Consider the following 6,643-nt stretch of genomic DNA (forward strand, 5'->3'; position numbering starts at 1 on the left):
TTTCCTTTTCCATTTTCCCAATGTACTAAAAACTATAATTACTATTCAAATCTACAAAAAAACACAACGTTAGGGATATACCATAATTGTATCTAAAGAACTCAACCAAGACATAGCTTTTGGGAAACCAGAATTAATATGTCAACATCAGTATACGTGAAAAAAGAAATACAAACATGCAATGACCAATAAAACGGACAAACGCACTTTTATATGTGTGCAAAAATGGTACAAATGGCCTGGAAAGCATAAAAAACTTAAAGTTGGTATGTACTGGGCCTCGTGTATCATTTTTGCACACATCAATAAAAAGACTATAAAACCTCAATAAACAAGAATAAACTGTATATTCATGTTTGTAATGACATTTTTTTTAAACGCATTTCGGACAATAATCACACTTATCCTGGGATCCTGGGATGATCGAAAAAAAAATGTCTAATGTGGTTGCAGTCAATGTGTTAACAACTTTCATAGCGTGTCCTTTGCCGCTGAGTTCTCCTCCTTTACCTGAATACACAGTACACCTAACACATAGTCCACCGGGTTCACACAAAGAGTAGAGTTTGATACCATATTTGTGCCTTTTACCTTTGATGTACTGCCTAAACATAAGGCGATCCCTCCAAAGGACAGTACCTTCATCCAACGACAGTTCCTTTCCGGGTAGTATGTGTTACCCATGATGGAATTAAAATGTGTAATAATCAGTCTGACTTTGTGCAACCAGTCATTGTCACAGTGGATGTCATCGTGTTTGCTAAAGTGAAGACATCTCAGAATTATAAGACATCTGTAACGACTCATTTATTCTCGTACTAGACCAAAATCTAAATATATTGACTTGTTCTAGTAGTCATTGAACCGAACCGGTTCACTCGCACAGTGCCCATGTGAATAATCAAACCAATTAACACTTTCAACTCTGCGACGGTTAAGTCTTTTCACTGATTAATTCGAGAATTCAGAGTTAAACTTGGTTTGTCAAACACATTCCACGCATAGGCTTTTGTGGCTAAAACAATATTTTCCTAAAAAATGTCATCCAGTAAAACGGTAAACCAGTCATAAGGTCGATTTTGTCCAGGTACGGGAATTAGAAATGAATTGTCTTTAGTGAACGGGATTCTGCGAAGTCCAGCAGTTGTCAAACTCCATTTAGGAATGTGTACATCATCGTCATCATCTGATGATTGTAAAAGTCATGGTTCAATCTCCCCATCAAGCTGAGCTTCGTCGACGTCACTCTCATGTTCACCATTGCTGCCCTCTGACTTACAAACAAACCGTCCCTTGATGTTCCGGGAACACCCTCCATCACAATAGACGTATTTGAAACACAAATTAAAACTTTACTCGCGACGTAGGAACACTGCTAAAGCAATAAAACTGCTAAAAAAAACAACGCTGCTAAAATTGGCGGGTAACGTCCACTGAGTCAACTGAATACGAAAAAGTACTTGCCCTACACGCTGCAGCGGCCAAATAAGATCTAGCGACAGTGCATTGGGAAAACCAAAGACATTCGATGTTCATTGTTGAGTGTTGCCGGTCGGCAACAGAAGCACCTTGGCGGCGCGCGGGGTGTTGCCGATCGGCAACGGCAGCAGTGAATGATTGACAAATGAGATTTATGGTTGTCCAAAACCAACAGACAATCTTTTGCACATCTTACATGGTTGTACTATGTATAATAAACTTTAAAAACATTTCTGATGTGATCCATCTTGTAGGATAAAACGTTCCTATACATCCTGGTGGTTCGTTGTTAATGAAAGTATCTTTAAAGAACATTCGTTGAAAAACAAACATCGGAGAACTGAGTTTCGTATGGCGGAGAAAGCCAATATCATAGTAATAATTAGCTTTTCCTATTTTGAGTACCCTTTTTTCTGCAACGATTTTATTTGGCTTCTGTACTGTTTGCATGCTAATGTAATCGACATTCCATAAATCCTTATTTTCACATTTATATTTTTAGAAAATACATTTCAAGTTTTAAGAATAAAGATCAACATTCATTTTAGTAAAGCTTGTTGTACGCCCAATTCTTGTAGCTTCAGGTTCCCTGATTGAAAGTCGACCGTGCCCTGTTATGAATAATGTGAATCTGTCCCTAGTGAATATTTCACAGTTGAATCACTTATTTGAGAAACAACACATCTCCATAAAATCAAACTTTCGGGAAAAAAAAACTGTTTGGCTCAGGCAAATTTGAAAACTTTTGCTTGGAATTAATTTATATTAAAACGTTCTACAGTTATACATATTCTATGAATTGAAAACTGTTTCATATGGCTTTAACCCATTGGCCTACTAGTATTTCCAGCCTCTCAACTCCACAGTAAATCCAATTAATTTGGCCCAAAATGGGAGAAGTTTACTTAAAATTCCATTACTCTAGTTGTACTGTTTAGATTTTAATAAAACTTGGAATATTTAATAAAAACACCCTAAACTATACTTTTCACAAAAAAAATTAAAAAGTTAATGTTAATTTTTTTTAATTTTGTTAATTTGTGTTAATTACAAAATAAACACTTTTTATTTTTTACTGCCAATTATTTATTATTACAATGTTTTTAAGTATACAAATACTGTCGACTTAAAAATAGTAAGTTAATGTTATTTTTGATTAATTTTAAGTTAATTTAAAAATAAAAATAATTTTTTGGAAATTCCGTAGACAAATTTATTTTGTTTTATTGTTTTAAATATATTATAGCTGATTCCAAGAAATATCATATAATTTTTAATTTTGTGTTAATTTCTACATAAATTGCATTTTTGTGCAAAAATTACTTATTACAGTATACTTATTGTTACATTGCCATAGTTACTAGAATTAATGAAGAAAACATACCTTTTACTTTCATAGAATAATTGTCCCAATTATCTTCAGCTCAAAACATTTTACTATACACTATATACATTATACACACACACAAAATTGTATGACTTTTGGGCCTAGAACTTTTGAAGTGTATGGTACACTTCAAAGCACTCAATGTGGAGTCCTACTACACACTATTTGCACTGGATCCTGCTTTCCTTTCTCAGTCCATGCTCTTTGCACACTGCACACCTTTTGTATGTCAAACATATAAAAAAAGTTTCTTATAGCCCTTACTTGTCCATCCATTTCACTACTAGTAACCCACCAAGGCTTCTGCGTTATGCCTCACCAACTTCTAGCTTTCCTGTTTTGAGCTCATTAGGCATGTTTTTTCTACTAGGTCGGACAGTGCATAGGTATTGTGTTCTAAAAGCCTAAGAAATAAATTCGGTGACGAATACCAATTGTCGATGTGGCAGCAGTAACCTTTTTCCAAATATGGTTGTAAGAGTTCCATTACAACTTCCTCACTTACCATCATTCCTTCAGGAACAACCTTTTTACCAGTGTATATTTGGAAACCAGAACAGTACCCACTTTTTGACTCACAAATTTTAAAAAACTTTATACCAGATCGTGCCCTTTTGGCTCGATTGAACTGGACATAAGATAGCCTCCCACGAAATTTCATCAAACTTTCATCAACTGATACATCTCTATCGGGGGTGTAGTTTTCTTTGAAAATTTGGTTGAAAAAAGTTATTATAGGTCTAATTTTTTTCAACTGATCGTCTTCAATTGTTTGTCTCATCATTATTATTTGCTAAGTGAAGGAACCTTATTAGAAGCTGAAACCTTTTGAATGACATAAACTTCTGTAAAGATACATGTTTCAATTACTTTCCTTTTCGTCCAATAACTTTGGAGTGTTGGTTTTGCACTACAGCCATAAGTTTGATTAGATCAAAAAATGCTTTCATCTCGTTTACTGTGCATTCAACCCATTTATATCAACCTTTTTTTTCTTTGTTTCATCACCTAAGCATTGGGTAGCATACACATTTGTTTGCTAAACATCCAAAATCTCAATAGTAAAAAATTTTTCAAAACAATCTAGTTCTGTTTTTATTTGGTCAATATTTACTCCTACCTGATTGCCTAAAACACAATATTTTTAGGTTTGTTTGGCTCGTCATTCCATATTTGAAAATTCCTTAATCCAGTTACACCAGAAGCCACACTGCTAATAACGTCTTCAACATTCCGTAAATGTAAATCATTCATAGGTTCATCGGCATTGTTTAGGCCTACGGCCATCTCTTCAAAATCAATATCTGAGAGGGCATTGTCAGACTCACCGTCGCTGAATTCTTCATCACCATCAATCCTTCACTCTTCTTCCACATGATTAGAACCGATTTCATCATCAGATTCGCTTAAAATAAATCCGTCATTGTCAATATAACGATCAATTTCACAACTACGTAAAGCTCCATGTCGCGCCATTATACACACGCTCAGTTTGTTTACTCGAGTCAGCTTGTTCCGATCGTCTGTTTATGTTCCCCTTCCCAACTGCAGTGTTGCCAAGCTGTAAAGTTAAATTATTCAATTCCCATTATTGCATAGAACACAGAGTTAGGACTGAATGGTGCTGACATCTTGTGAGAAATAGGCGAACTACTTGGTGGCGAGATGGTTTCGTCAAAGTATGTTACCGTGCGTAGCGCTAACGGCGAGATGGTCTCGTCGAAGTAGGCTGATGGGTACAAAATGTATTTAATAAAAAATTTTTTCATCTACTGGATATGTGTTGTTTCTCAAATAAACGTGAATATTTCAAATAAAACTACATGTTTTCAATTACTGTATCTATTTTGTAGAAAATACACATAAAGAATATTTTTTCAAATTACTTATATACAAATGCATAATTATAAAAAAAGTTTTATTCTTCTTATAAATTATGTCAAAATAAGTAGAGGCAAAGGTGGTATTATGGGCTAACATTTTGATTTTCCTTCATAAATACCTTCATTATGAACTAATCTTTCCGAAAATGGAAACAATTAAACTTTATGATGTTGTTAATAAGTGTAACACAACAAATTTAGTTTAATAAAAAATTTTAATGTTGAAAAAAAAAAATATTTTTTCAAAATTACAAAATTTCAAAATTACAAGTTGTGGTGGTTAAATGGGCTACCAGTTAAAATGTCATAAAAATCAAACTACTCATTAGTCTTAACAGTATTACACAAACAGTAAGTCCATTTCTTATTTAAAAATGTAAATTTCTTAAAATAGTCTATAATCGGATTTATTTTAGACTTTATTTGGTCTACAGAAATCGCAAATATAATGTTCAGTTTCGCAGCCAGCACACTCATTGTGAGCCCACATTCCACACATTAAACATTGAACCCATAATTCTCCTTTCCTATCATTTGAATATAACTTATCACAGAAAATATAGGGAGCGTCTTTATTTGTGGGGATTTCAACTCCAATTGGTAACTCTAAAACTGATTCTCCAGAATCTATTGATCCTTCCTCCGAGATAATTGTGCATGGTTCTAGGTTGAGTTTCCGCTTTACGGTCTGTGTTTTAGATCCTTGTTTCATCTTTCCATGATCACCTTGCTCTTGTTTTATAACTTTCTTTCTCCCTAAAACTCCATTACTTTCTTCCATTTTCCTCTTTTTATCTGCTTATTTTTCTTCACGAATTTTCACCTTCCTTTGCTTATCACCTTCCTTTTCCTCACTTTTTCTCTTAGCTTCTTCCAAATTTAATTTATATGGTGACGATGTTATAACTGCAGCTTTTGCTGGTTTGGGTCCTTTATTTGTCAATCTTTTCTTGTTTTTGGAACAGGTTTAAAATGTCTCTTGGTGAAACCATTGCCTTTTTCATTGACATGGATGACATGCCTGAAGGACCAGCTTCTGCTAGGTCTTTAGCACAGAGTGTGTTGCTCTGGACTGCGCTAGATTTCTGAAGCTGTTGTGTGCTCCCAGTGGCTTGGGGTGCGGTCCCTGGGCCATTGATAATGTCCTCTTGAGGCGCAAGACATGGAGTGTTTATGGATTTCTTCCTGCCCTTAAGAGCACGAAGAGTGTCTATGTCCAACTCTTCCATATTTGAAGGACCAAAGTCCACATTTGAAAAGATGTTTCGGTTGCATGGATATATTCCACAAAGTTCGAAACCATTGACGGCTATTTGACCACTTTGGCACCTTAGATAGGCTTTTCCAAACAGCTCAGCTATGTTATACGGTCCGAGTGGTTTATCATTATGGAGCATCCATTGCCTAACATTTTCACTATAATGATGTTTGAGTGGAGACATGAATGATTTGTCTAGTGGCTGCATCTTGTGAGAGGTATGGGGTGGTAAGCTAATTATTGTTATGTGGTTGCGTCTTGCAATATCTACAACATCAATATTCTTAGTGTGGGTGTTATGCCCATCAAGGATAAGAAGAACCGGACTTTCCTTTGTAGGGTTACCTTTTTTGATGAAATGGTTTAACCACTCGGTGAATAAATTTCCTTGAACCCATCCAGATGGATGGGCTTTTTCCTATGGAACCAGGAGGGGCACCTTTCATCAAGACATCTGTCATGTTTTTCCTAGGAAAAAATCATCAGTGGTGGAACAAATGTCCCACTGGCGCTCATACAACACACAACAGTCACAAGAGACCCTCTTTCGGCAGCACTTAAGGCACCAACTTGCCGTTTACCTTTAAAGCCCACAACTTTAGGTGCCTTACTCTGTACGACGGACAAACCGGTCTC

The sequence above is a fragment of the Homalodisca vitripennis genome, unplaced genomic scaffold (assembly GCF_021130785.1).
Source record: "Homalodisca vitripennis isolate AUS2020 unplaced genomic scaffold, UT_GWSS_2.1 ScUCBcl_2691;HRSCAF=7706, whole genome shotgun sequence".
NCBI lineage: Eukaryota > Metazoa > Arthropoda > Insecta > Hemiptera > Cicadellidae > Homalodisca > Homalodisca vitripennis.